Here is a 14,381-nt window from a genome sequence, read left to right as displayed (position 1 = left end):
ACATTCCCTGAAGCCAAAGCCTAATCCAGAGCCAGGCCCTCACTCTCTTCAATTCTGTGAAGGCTCAGAGAGAGGAGGAAGCTACAGACAGAACGTTTGATGCTGGAAGAAGTTGGTTCATGATGTTTAAGGAAGGAACTCATCTCCATAACATCAAAGTACAAAGTGAGCATCAAGTCAAGTGCTGATGTAGAAGCTGCATCAAGTTCTCTAGAAGATCTAGTTGAGACAATGAAGGTGAGTACACTAAACAACAGATTTTCAGTGTAGATGAACCAGCCTGCTCTTGGAAGAAGATGCCATCCAAGATTTTCACAGCTAGAGAGGAGAAGTCAGTGCCTGGCATCAAAGCTTCAAAAAACAGTCCAACTCTTGTTAGGGGCTAATGCAGCTAGTGACTTTAACTTGAAGTCTGTGCCCACTTCCATTTTGAAAATCCTAGGACACTTAAGAATTAAGCTAAACTTCTCGTCCTGCCCTCGGTAAAGGGAACGACAAAGCCTGGGTGACAGCACATCTTTTTACAACATGATTTACTGACTATTTTTAAGCCTACTGTTGACATTTATGGCTTAGTAAAAAGATTCTTTTCAAAATATGACTGCTTATTGACAATGCACCTGGCTACCCAAGAGCTCTGATGGAGATGTACAGTAGGATTAATGTTGTTTTCATGCCTGCTAACCCAATATCCATTCTGCAATCAATGGATCAAGGAGTCATTTCAAGTTGCAAATCTTATTGTTTAAGAAATACATTTCATAAGGCTACAGCTGCCATAGATAGTGCTTCCTCTGCTGGACCTGGGCAAAGTCAACTGCAAACCTTCCAGAAAGGATTCATCATTACACATGCCCTCAAGAACATTGTGATTCATGGGAAGAGGTCAACATATCAACATGAACAAGAGTTTGGAACAAGCTGACTCCAAACCTCATGGGTGACTTCAAGGGTTCAAGACCTCAGAGAAGGAAGGGAGGGAGAGCAAGAATCCCAAGCAGCCTCTGCACTGTCACCACAGAGCTCGACACAGGGCTTGAACCCATGAACCGTGAAATCATACCCTGAGCCGAAACTCAGTGAACACACAAATGATGCTCTTTAACACTAGGCCAGGGGGATTGTGGAACCTGGTGAGTGGGGGTAACGGATACTTCACTGACTGAGCCACCCAGGTGCCCCTGCCATCTCGTGATCAAACATAACTGGATGAAATGCTGCCTCTTAAGGATAAGCAAAGAAAGTGGTTTCTTGAGATGGAATCTACTCCTGGTGAAGATGTTGTGAAGATTTTTGAAATGACAACAAAGGATTTAGAATATTACAAAACTTAGTTGGTCAAACAATGGCAGGATTGACTCCAATTTTGAAAGAAGTTCTACTGTGAGTAAAATGCTATCAAACAGCATTGCAAGCCACAGAAAAATGTTCATGAAAGGGAGAGTCTATCGATGCAACAAACTTCACTGTCATCTCATTTTAAGAAATTGCCCCTGCCGCCCCGCCCTTTAGCAGCCACCACCCTGATCAGCCAGCAGCCATCAACATCGAGGCGAGACCCTCCACCAGCAAAAAGATTAGGACTGGTTGAAAGCTCAGATGATACTGTATTTTTAGCAAGAAAGTATTTTTGAATTAAGATATATACATTCTTTAGATATAATTCTATTGTACATTTAATATACTACAGTAGAGTATAAAGATAACTTTTACATGCACTGGGAAGGCAAAAAAATTCCTCGACTAGCTTTATTGAGATGTTCACTTTATTGCAGTGGTCTGGAAACCAAACCTATAATGTTTCTGAGGTGGGTCTGTAATCTATCGTCCATTGTGGGGATTTAGGCAAATCATCCAGGGAGCTTTTTACACCAAGAAGATGTAGTGTTCAAATTGAGTCGGTGTACGTATTGTTCTAGGCATTTGTGAAGACATCACCTTGTCCCATAGGAGGTTTTCCATGTACCTATTTAAAGAATACACAGTTTGGTAGCATTTTGACTTAACATATCTGTCTATCAGAAAAACCTTTGCATTTGGAAAGTCTGTGAAAATGATAAGATGAAACATTATAAGGAAACAGTGTTTTTTTACCTAAAAGCCCAGAAAATTGGACTGGTTAGGTTAAGATCAATGTAGCCCAAACTGTACTCATTAAGTTTCTTGGAAGGGTTTCTCTCCTTTGAGGTAAAAGCAGGTCACTTCTATCAAACTTACATTTCCTTCTCTAGAAAATTAGGCTCAGACTTGGTTTGCAATGTAACATGCAATTTAAATATCAGAAATTGCTCCCCGTCCCTTTCCTCTGTGTCTATACCCTGTGCACCCTCTGCTCCTGGCTAGCAGAACTTTGGACACAATTTCTAGTTCTGTGCTTTCCTGCTGTGGCCCAGAGTCCATTTTCCAGCGTCCTGCTTATGCTGTGTTTCTCTTGTGAGTTCCTAAGTGGCCCTCCAGACTCCTGACTAGGTTTCCCTAGGGTCCTCACTGCTCTTACCTTGTCCCCCTCTCCTGTTTTACTCTTTGAAATATTCCCAGTAGGTGTTTTACACACTCACTCACTTCGGTAACAGTTAGTAACAAGCTTGCTCTGCGTGTTAAAACCCATCCATTTTGCAATGCAGCCCCTGGCGGCTCCCCGTGAAACTTTGTCCACTAATATCAGGCTTAACTGCCCACGTTTAATTGGCAGAGGTGTGATGTTCACTTTCAAAAAGCAAATCATTAGGATTTAATAAACAACATCTATTTATGAGGACTAAAATGTACAACAGATTTAATGTCTTAACTGGCTTCTAAACTTTTCTCATAAAATGAGACAGTTAAGTGTTACCCAGGGAAGAGACACCCACACACGCATGTTACCTGCTTCCTGGGGTTACATGCTTCCTGGGGTTCTCTCTCTTCTGTTAGCAGTGAACTGATACATTCATCATGAGACACAAGGGGGAAAGGGAAAAGGAAAGGCATCACCTTCGGAGTCTTTGAAAGAACCATATTTGTATTTATTTGTCTTCCTCAGAGGAGTTGTGCAAAGACACACTGGGCTGATGTGCACGCACACAGCTCCCCCCATGTCACAACCCACAAACCATCAGAATTCCCCACTTCTATCCCTCTGGAGGTACCCCATCACATAGATTGTGCAACAGGTTAAGTTTTACCTTTGTCCCTGAAGGAAGAAAGGACTACACCCTGACAGTGACTCAGTACAGCATATGATGATGGGATTCTTCTGGTTATTGAGGAGGTACTGAGCTCTGCCACTTGCAGCCAGGAACCAGGCCATCATCCATGCTAAGAAAGCTTACAGGGAAAAGGTAGCTGGTAGAGCTTTATCAGTGGGGAAGAGAGACACGATAAAGAAAAACAATTTAATTAGGAAGGTAAGCTGGGTGGCAGTTGGAGAATGATGGACTAGAAAGGGATAGTAGCCTGGGGTCAGGAAGACCAGGCAATTCTACGGAGTCGCCTGGTAAGACATGATCAGAATCTGAACCACACAACCTGCCTCACTTAGTGACCACTCTGCTGAGAGCTCAGCCCTCCTGCCAGATGAGCTTTAAGATTTCCGAACCCTGTCAATAGCCCAAAGAAAGTCTGGGAAGAGGGGCGCCTGGGTAGCTCAGTCAGTTGAGCATCTGACTTTGGCCCAGGTCGCGATCTCTCGGTTCTTGAGTTTGAGCCCCATGTCGGGCTCTGTGCTGACATCTCGGAGCGTGGAACCTGCTTTGGAATCTGTGTCTCCCTCTCTGTCTGTCCCTTCCCCATTGTGTGTATGCACTATCTCTTTCTCTCTCTCAAAAAATAAATAAAAACAATTAAAAAAAATGAAAGTCTGGAGAGAAAAACAGGGTAGGGAGAATTCAGTGAACGAGGCTCCCGTGAAAGGGCCTTCACCAGTCCTCCATCTGTGAATGGAATTTCATTAGTGAAACTTGAGAAACTGTGGAGTCTGAAACTGGCCTCCCCTCTTCTCTGCCTCTAGTTAATTTTTAATTTGCTGTCATTGATTAGCTGACAGGAGAAGAAAGGTGTCTCTCAGCAGCTGAAGTCAGCCGATGGGAAGGGCCTTGAATCAGGCCCTCAGAGTAGGCGGCCCGGCCGGAACCGCCTGGGAGGTGAGGTTTGGCTACGAGGGGGTGCAAGTACCAACTTGTGAAGCTTCCTTGCTCGTCAAAGCACCTTTAAATAATCCACGCCCAGAGTTGTTTCATCTTCAGGCAAGAGAAAGTGAAAACGGCCCCAAAAGGTCTAATATCTCAAATAAACACTGTAAATGTAGGCATACTTGCCTTTGAAATTGGAGCGCCTCAAGCAGACAGACAACGTTTGTGTCCTGCTACTAACAGGTTCGCCTTTCGTTGTCTGTGACGGCTGTTCTCTGAGGCTGACACGAATATAAACAAAGTGCATTACCTCTGACTATTCTGAAAGGAAAGGGTGGTCAGACTTTTATTTTTTGTGACGTGGTTCAAAAAACTGATATTCCTCGCCGCCGCCCCCCCCCCCCCCCCCCCCGCTAGGAAACAGGCAGAGAAGTAGTTGCCTTTTTGTGGATGGGTGGCATGCTGTTGGTGGTTGTGGTAGGGATTTAGTTAGTCCAAAGCTCCGCCAATATTCCCAGGCTTCTAGAAAGTGCTATAGCTGCTGTCAGACGTGCTCGGCGAGGAGAGTAGGGTTGTCAACAGTGTTTCAGGTTTCTCTCCGCCACATAAACCCCTTCCTTTTAACGCAAACAGTAAGACCACCTCGTTTAGTAGTTGGCCAATGACGGTGAGCACCAAAACCAACAACGATGAGGCAATCGTGCATTTGTCATCCCGTGTCTGACTGAGTTCCAGTCCTCTCCTCTCCCAAGTGGTGAAACAGGAAGCATCCTCCCGTCAGGAAGAAATTCAAGGTGCCATCCAGTAGCTTTGCCTCACGTCACTGATCGCCCTCAGTCAGAAATCTTGACTTGCAACTTTAGAGGGTGGGTCTCTGAAAGAATTTCAGAGCTTACACAGAGATGAGGTGTGTTGCTCTCTGATGAGAACGAAGCTGACTGGAACGCTGGAAATCTGCCTCTGACTGCTCCTCACAGGCAAGGGGCATCTTTTGTGGGCTGAGATTTCAGAAAAGGTAGGCACCATTTTGCTTTTGTTGTGGCCATTTGAGAGCTTTCAAACCACGTTGGCCTTGACTGTGTGTGTGTGTGTGTGTGTGTGTGTGTGTGTGTAAGAGAGAGAGAGAGAGAGAGAGATATGATCAAAATGCTCATTTTTGGCCTGATCATTTGAATCCCATTGCTTGATGACTTTTCCTTCAAAAATATTCAGTAGTGGAGAGCAAATGTTGAGTCCAGACTTCTCGTCGTGACCTGTATCACTTGCTCTCTGGCAAGTGTAAATGGATTCATTGTAGGGGTAGGAAGTGGAGTGGAATCAGGGAGTGGACTCACATGAGGCTGAGCCCTCAGTCAGTACAGCTTGGTGTATTCGGAAGGAGAAATGGAAAGGGTGACCACAGGTCTCCAGGTGGCATGGCCAAGGCCATCTCAGACCATTTCGGCATGTCTTAAGTTTGGAACAAGGCAGGACTTGCTCGCCTCACAGCGGCCAACTTCTCTAAACCGGCTCTATCTTGGATGAGACCCTCTCCATGCTGTGTGTGTCCAGAGGGCATTAGCCGATTAGTTATAAAACTGTCAGCCTTGGCTAGAGGAACATAATAAAATTTTTTCTAACTCATGTACACGTTTAGTGAGGATATTCTTTGAAACAGTGTTGTTTCCTGAAAAGCCTTATGCAGAGCAAGGGAAAGAAACCTATGGGACTCACCAGATGATGAATATTAATTTATGTGTTAATCCTCAATATTCAAGTACTTTCTCAATCACGAGTGAGGTTTTTGACTTTAAACAGCACCTTTTCCTGCCTTTTCCCCTATAAGCTTTTAAAAAAGGGGTTGCCACTTAAAAATTTCATCAGTAGAATTTGCTGAACAAAGGGGCACATTTTTTAAGGGGGGGAAATAGATAATAATTGCATAATCTTCCCTTTAAAAATACTTCTGCCTTTTCCAAAAGCAATCAAATTAATTGACATAGTTTGGAGATAATTCTGGGTCAGTAATAACCTACATAATTCTGGGTTAGTAATAATCTACATTTATTGAGTCCTTGCTGTGCATAAATGCATTGCCCATTTAATTCAGTGAGACAGAACTCATGTTCTGAAGTTTTCCAATGAGGACATTTCAGCTTAGTGAGAGGTATAGTAGCATAGCAGAGAAGTGAGAAAGCCCAAAGTCTGTTGCACACAGAAAAAAATGATTGGAGCCTTCTCTGTTCGTATCCTGTTCTGTCAGCTCTTCAGAAACCTTGTCCTATAGAGGGGTTTCTGAAGCCATGATAATATGTAAATATGCCAACCTGGTATCTGATAGCAAAAGACCAAAAGTCAGTCTATAATTTGCTTCTGTTGGGGTGAAGGCATGGTGTGGTGAACAGAACATGGGCTGGAAAGGCAGACAGATCTAGATTTGAATCCCTGCTTTCTGCTTACTATTTATGTGACCTAGGCAAGCCAGTGAAATTCTTCAAACCTCAGTTTCTTTATTTATAAGCTAATTATTATAATATCCATCCCGCAGGGTTATTTGTTATAAAGGATAGAAAGACAAGGTATGCAAAGTGCCTTCTGCATGACTGACAAATGATAGGCTTTTGATAAATAGTATTCATTTCTCCAGTTATTTGCTAATGTTTTCAGTGTGCTGGATCCTGTTCTGGGCTCAGGGGTATCAGCAGTGAACAGACAAGACTGTGCCCTCATGGAACTGACCAGTGTTGTTTATTCTATCATAGTGTCACTGACTTTCCTTGAAAACCAGGTGGTGATTATTGAGATCTTCTGTGGTGGAGCTGATCTGGCTTTGACACAGCCTATGAGGCAGAGTGGTAAACATCCTATGCAAAGAGCCCCCCGAAGCATAGTAAAATCAGGCAAAAAGCAAGAGCATCAGATAACTCTTTTGCAAGTATCAGTTTGTTGTGCTAATCTTTGCAGAGTTAAAGGAAAGATATGTTTTTACACGCGCCTTCACACACATGCACACACACACACAGAGTTCGTTTGAGTTTTCTTAGGCCCCCAAGACGTTGCCCGCAGGCTGTGCATGGGAGGAGAGTCCAAGGTCTCATAAAACACAGAGTGTAGCATGGCAACCATTCATTTACCTTGGGCTCTAGGCCATCTGTACAATAGCCTTGGGCTTTCTGAGGCATCCCCAATGTGAATTTAGGGATGGAGTCCAAAGAATGAACTGGAGATAATACACCTTCAAAAACGTGGATTTGAAGAAGAGTATTTGATTTATTTACTGGCTAAAAGCCTATAGTCACGTTCACCAAATGAGCTAGTTGGCATCAAGAATGGTGCTTTGACAATCTCTCCCTACAGAGAGATAGAAGAGAGGAACAGGGGGGCTCCCTTTGGAATCAAATGCAGGTCTCCCTTCTCTTAGAAACACCTGCACACCCAATACACCAACTTTATTGGTCCTACACAGCCCAAGTTTGTTGTTTTGTTTATTTGGTGGACTCAGAATGATTGAAGAAATCTTTGTGACAGCCCTAGACAGTCCAGACAATTGTCACTATGAAATAAGACTTTCTAAAGTAGCAAGACTTATTTTCCTAAGCCCTATGCAACCATCAGTCTCATCATGTTATGGGTCATACTATATACATTGCCTTAAGATTGCATCTTGCAGTGGGTTTTTTAGATGAAAACAGAAATCACGCTAAAAACCTAAATTAGGGCTTAGGCATAAAACCCTAAAATGGCAAGTGAGTGGAGATATTAAAAATCTTCGACCTTGTACAACACTGTAACAGCCAAAATTCTTCACAGGGCTTTCTGTTGATGGAAGACAGATGTTTGGTTATAAATAGACGTTAGCAATCACTGTCTTTTAAAGACAGTTATTTTCAAATTTCATTATTATCATACCTTAAAGTCTGAGAAAGCCCACTAACAAATAGATGGTGGCTCTAGTGAGAAGGGGATTTAACTTGGGTGACCTTGACACAAACTTCACCTTTCCTAATTATGAGAATTTAAAATTTCTCAAGCTGTGAGTGTCTACATTCCTCGCAAATATAAAGAAATGTAAAGTCAAAGGGATTTGGTTCATTTTAATAACCATTTCTCCTCCTCCTCCTCCTCCTTCTTCTTCTTCTTCTTCTTTTCTTCTTCTTTTTGTTTTGTTTGTTTGTTTGTTTGTTTGTTTGTTTGTTTTTCCCCCATCTGGTCATTGGAAAGTCTGTGGAGACAGTTCATGCTGCATTCTTAAGGAGAGTAAACTCAACAGACCCAAGGCCTATCACATAGCTGGTATTTGGTTTATAGAGGTTTCAGTTCAATGGAAATCTTCCTTTTTATTGATCTCCAAATTCTATCTTCAGGAAATATCAAAAAAATGGAGATATTTAATGAAAATCTCCAAATCTCTTTAAGACTGGCACACATGGGGCACCTGGGTGGCTCAGTTGGTTAAGCGTCCGACTTCGGCTCAGGTCATGATCTCGTGGTCTGTGAGTTCGAGCCCCACATTGGGCTCTGTGCTGACAGCTCAGAGCCTGGAGCCTGCTTCAGATTCTGTGTCTCCCTCTCTCTGCCCCTCCCCTGCTCATGCTCTGTCTCTCTCTGTCAAAAATAAATAAACATTACAAAAAAAATTTTTTTTAAAGATTGGCACGCACACACACACCACAGTCTCTCTCTTGCACACATACATTTACGTGCAGGTGGATAATATAAAAATAAAACCAAAGGATACATATATTGTGTGTGTGTGTAACCAAGGTTTATTTCTCTTTCTGTCATAGATGGTTCTTCTTCCATCTTTGTAGCTGGGCCTTCTGAAACATGTGACATGTGGTCACTAGGACTGGAGAAGGGAAAAATGAAAACAAGTCTCCAGCTTTTTAATTTTTTTTGAGGTATAACTGATATAGAACATGGTGTTAGTTTCAGGTATATGACATAATAATTCAACATTTGTATGTCTTATGAAATAACCACCAAGTATATCCCTCCTTTATCTCTTAATGGGAAAACTGTGAAATTCACAGATAAGGCATGCATTTGAAGAGACAAAATATTACATTTGGAGAGACAAAATGTTACATTAAGGGGCTTGAAATCATTTTTATTTACTATATCCATGTTCTAAAATGAAGTACTTAGGGAAAATCGTATGCCACAATCCATTTGTTCTCTACAGAGTACTTGTATGCAAGAACAAAGTGTTTTCCTCTTATTTTGATTCCTTTGCCAGACATATTTTAGTGGATAGTCAATAAATAGTTGTTGATTAGATTGATCTTGACATAAGCCAAACATTAAAATAATCCTTTCAAAATTCAAGCAAAAATTCTGAGAGCATTTTCTTCAATAACGAAGGTTATTTAACATCATTTAATAGCTAAATTGGCTTCAATTTCTTCCCCTCAAATTTTGTTTTCTTGTTTGACATCCCATTAAAACTTGAAAACCATAAAATCTGCTGATGCTGAACAAATCTCAAATTATGCAGATTAGCAATTTTCATTTGTAATGTTCACATCATGAATTCATTATCATATTCCGCTTTGGGTCAAAGTTGCAGGGTTTTATAATGAGCTCCTCCTGTCCTATTAGCTGTAAGTGGCTTTCCCTGACTTGTTTCAAATGGAGATCTGCTTTGGTCTATAACCAATGGTATAAGAATAAAGCTTCAGAGCATTTCTAGATGACAACTATAAGATAACATGCAAGCTGAATTTTCCCAAGTAATTGGTTCACAGATTGCACTATTGTAGTAGATTTCAGACCTTTTTGGTGGGGGGGGGGGGACATCACTGATGGTAAGAAATACTTTTTAGATCTCAATTTAAATACACACACACACACACACACACACACACACACACATACACACACCCTGACCGAAATGAAAGTTTCACAGAACAATACTGGGTACGTATTGATGTTTTCTCTTCTATTCCATCCCATTCCACTCCATAAAATTTCTGGTCATAGCTACTAATAAATTTTGTGACCTACTGGTAGTGGTTCTCAATACTGGCTGAATATAAGAATCAACTAGGGAACTTAAAAAAAAAAAAGAAAAGAAAAGAAACTAAAGCCAAAGGCACAGTAGACCAATGAAATGAACTAGAGATTCTAGACATAAGCCTCCATCTATTTGGACTCTTGATTTATGATCATGTTGATACTATACAGAAGGGATAGGCATTTGAATATACAGATGGGGGGAAAAGCCTAGAATCCTGATTCTAACCTCGAAATTTATGCACATCTGAATGTTAATTTAGGTGTGGTGGGTAAAACTATAATTTCTAAATCTGCATTGTTCTGATATGATAGCCACTAGCAACTTGTTGCAATTGTGTCCCTGAAATATGGCTGGTCCAGTAGAGACAGGTTATAAGTGCAAAACGCACACCAGATTTCAAAAACTTACCAGAGAGAAAAAATTCATAATGTCTCATTAATAATTTTTATACTGGTTATATGTTGAGATGATAGTATTTGAGATATATCGTGTTAAATAAAATACATTATTACAATTAGTTTCACTTTTTTTCTTCCTTAAATGTGACTAGGAGAAAACTTTCAGTTACATATTTGGCTCCAACTATTTTTCCACTGGACAACATCATTCTTGATGACGAAATAGAATATATTCATGACCTGGGGGCAGGCAGTGATTTTTTTTTAAAAACAAGACACAAAAAGTACTAGCATAATGAAAAAGATCTATATATTGGACTATCCTAAAGCGAATAGCTTCTTTCCATCAAAGCTTACTATTAAAAGAGTAAGAGACAAGCTGCAGAGGGGAAGGAGACATTTGCCATACGTATAAACAATGAAGAGTCATGTCCAGAATCAGTAAACAGGTCCATTAAAAAAGGTAGACCAACACAATAGAAAATAGGGCAAGAGATTTTTTTTAATGTTTATTTTTTTTAATTTTTTTTAACGTTTATTTATTTTTGAGACAGAGAGAGACAGAGCATGAACGGGGGAGGGTCAGAGAGAGGGAGACACAGAATCTGAAGCAGGCTCCAGGCTCTGAGCTGTCAGCACAGAGCCCGACACGGGGCTCGAACTCACAGACCGTGAGATCATGACCTGAGCTGAAGTTGGCCGCTTAACCAACTGAGCCACCCAGGTTCCCCTAATGTTTATTTTTGAGAGAGAGAGAGAGAGAGAGAGAGAGAGAGAGAGAATCCCAAACAGGCTCCGTGCCGTCAGCACAGAGCCCAACACGGGGTTCAAACTCACGAACCGTGAGATTATGACCTGAGCCAAAATCAAGAGTCAGATGTTTAACTAACTGAATCACCCAGGCACCCCTGGGCAAGAGATTTGAACAGGTACTTCACAAAAGAGCATATCCAAATGGCCAAGAAACATGAAACATGCTCAAAAATATGAAACAAGGTACTTCCCCTGATTAACCATTAGGGGGATGCAAATTAAAACCACAGGGACGTACCACTACACACCCACCAGAGAGGCTAAAATTTGAAAGACCACAGAGGTGTTGGTGAGAATGTGAAGCAGCTAGAACTCTCATACACACATGTGGGAGTATATATTGGCACAACAGCTTTAGAAAACTGCGTAACTATATGCCCTACAGAAATGCATATGTATGTTTACCAAAGGTATGTTCGAGAATGTTAACAAATAGCATTATTTGTTACAGCCCCCAATTCAAAACAACCCACATTTCCTTCAACAGGAGAATAAAAAAATAGATTGCGATATAGTTATACCATGGAATACTAAACACCAGTGAAAATGAGTCAACCACTGTTACCTGCATCAACCTGGATGTATCTTAGTCATACATGTTGAGGGAAAGACTCTACATGCAAACGAATGCATTCAGTGGGATTCTGTTCATATAAGTTCCACTAGGCAACATTAATCCTTCCTGTTAGAAGTTAGTCTAGGATAGTTGGAGAAAGTGGGGTAGTGACTGGGAAGGGACACAAATGCAGGGGTTAGGATGCTGGTAATACCCTGTTTCTTGGTCTGGCTGTTGGTTCTAACACAGGTGTGTTTACTTTAGTGATTTGTTACTTTACTATCCTACACTGTGCTTTAATACATATGTTTGTTAAGCCACAATAACAACAATACTGATGACAGGATGGCACCTTCAGAGATCCTGATTTATGTGGTCTAAGGGGAGAGCTTGGCTTAAAAATATTTTCCAGGTAATTCCCATAGAGAGCCAGAGTTGAGAGCCAGTGCATTAATGGGTCACAACTGGCTCCTTCAAACACCATGCGCTGATACAAACTATAATCATTAAATGAGGCTGTGCTAGGCTCATACTATCTTTACTTAACTTGCACTGACTTTGAAGACATAGTTCACATTGATAAATCTTAGAGACATAAGGAATCACAAAGTTAAATGGCTTAGAAAGCAAAGCAGGTAACAAATTAGCAGTGATTAGCAGGGCCTGGTGATTAATCTTGTGCCTCCCTTAAGGCCTGCAGGTCCTATGATTATTTCCAGATCTTCTGGTCTTTTCAAATGAAACTATAGATCTGGATTTTTATGTGAAAATTCCTAAATTTGAAATGTTGGCTCAAATTGTTTTAAAGCACTATGTAGGTCCCAAACTGATTGGGAGGTCCAATTCAGCCTATATCAAGATCTGCCACCAGTTTGTAACCCTGACTTAAAGTTTTAGAGTTAGAAGGAAACTTATGGGTATAATTGTATAGACTGTTAATTATGTTTCCCTTTTCTGCTTCTGCAGGGATGCTGTGAAAGTGAAGGCGAAACTTTTATATATATATACGTATATATATACACACGTACATACATATATAGTACGTGAATTCCTCTGCAGAAAGCTCTTATTTATACTCAAGGTAATTACTGTTCATTTTATTTGTACGTTTACTGTTTAATTTATTTTACATTTTGTTTTATTTTATCTCTACTGTGTTTTCTTAGCTGTGATCTTGGAAAACTACAGCTGTGACCCAAAGCTTTATTATTATGTGATATTGTTTTATGTGTTCTGGGGAGGAGAGGTGTCTGGGGAAGGCAAGTGCCGTGTTCTTCTCTATGAAATACTGTAGGTCCATATTCTGGTTTTGTTTTTTGTTTTTTTGTTTTGTTTTGTTTTGTTTTGTTTTGTTTTGAGAGGAGAGAGGTTGAGTGAAAGTTTCCTTTGAGAGCACCAGGTGGCGAAGAGCTCCATCTGTGCTCTGGTCTGGCCCCCACCCTCCCCTTCCCATTTCCCCGAACCCCCTTTCTAATCAGAAGGAAGGAAAGGTTAGCTCTATCTGTCCTGCACTTTCCAGCTTCCAGTCTCTTCCCTGTGAGAGAAGGACTTTCAAAAGCACATTGCTTCAAAGTCATCACAAGTGACAGAACTGATTATTTGTATGGGGAAGAGTTATTCACAGCGCACATTTACAGATATTGACTTGAGGAAAGGCAAAACCAGGTACTTTAAAGAGAAATAGCCTTTTTACCCTCAGAGTTTACTTTGAGTCTAGCTCTGGGTCACCTTGAGCAAGTAACTTTATCCCTATAACCTTCACTTTGCATCTGTAAATTGAGGGCATGGTTTTCTGAGGATACAATGAGTGGAATGTGAGGAAGGAAATTTTGTAAATTGTGATGTATGTTATGATCGTTATAATTATGATCATCTCATTGAACTTTTTTTAAATGTTTATTCGTTTTTGAGAGAGAGAGAGAGAGAGAGAGAGAAAGAGAAGGGGCAGAGAGAGAAAGGGGGACAGAGGATCCCAAGTGGGCTCTGAGCTGACAGCATGGAGCCTGATCTGGGGCTCAAACTCACGAATGGCGAGATCATGACCTGAGCCGAAGTTGGACACTCAACCGACTGAGCCCCCCAGGTGCTCCTCATTGAACTTCTGTAAAGGTCTGTGAAAAGATAATGCTGCTATTCCGAGTTTACAGGTGCAAAAGCAGATATCAGAGCCGCTGGGCATCTGAATCACATCTCTTACCCTGTCCCCTGAGCCCACAGTCCTTGCTTGCAGGGGCCTTCGCCCCACATCCCACCAAAGCAATTCCTAGTGGGTCAGTAGAGAATGCAGAAGGGATTCATGACCAACACACCCCACCCCTGCCTTTTAGCCTACAGTTTTCTACACCTTACCAAAAGCTTTGCTAAACACAAACCCCATTGATCACAAATATTATCTCTCCTGCCTACCTTCTAGTGAGGGGAGAGCCAACAGTGAAGCAGTAGTCTGCTAGAGGGGAAACTGGGGAAGCATGTGTAAGCTGGAGTGAATAAACTACTTTCTGCTAATG

General features: G+C 41.3%; 1 protein-coding gene across 7 annotated transcripts in view; it reads left to right on the top strand.

The window, feature by feature from the left end:
• Positions 1-14,381, top strand: part of CERS3 (ceramide synthase 3) — a 122,006-nt gene that overhangs the window by 7,407 nt on the left and 100,218 nt on the right. For 3 of the 7 annotated variants that reach the window (XM_060617805.3, XM_060617809.3, XM_060617807.3), the window contains 2 exons: positions 8,876-8,989; positions 12,841-12,955. The gene's annotated coding sequence lies outside the window, so the exon portion shown is untranslated. The remainder of the gene's footprint in view (positions 1-8,875; positions 8,990-12,840; positions 12,956-14,381) is intronic. The other 4 variants (XM_060617806.3, XM_060617812.3, XM_060617811.3 and 1 more) reach the window with 2 other exon arrangements.

This window comes from Panthera onca, chromosome B3 (genome assembly GCF_046562875.1).
Source record: "Panthera onca isolate mPanOnc1 chromosome B3, mPanOnc1 haplotype 2, whole genome shotgun sequence".
NCBI classification, from domain to species: Eukaryota; Metazoa; Chordata; class Mammalia; order Carnivora; family Felidae; genus Panthera; species Panthera onca.
Note: the sequence above shows the minus strand (reverse complement) of the source record. Positions and strands in the feature narration are given on the sequence as shown.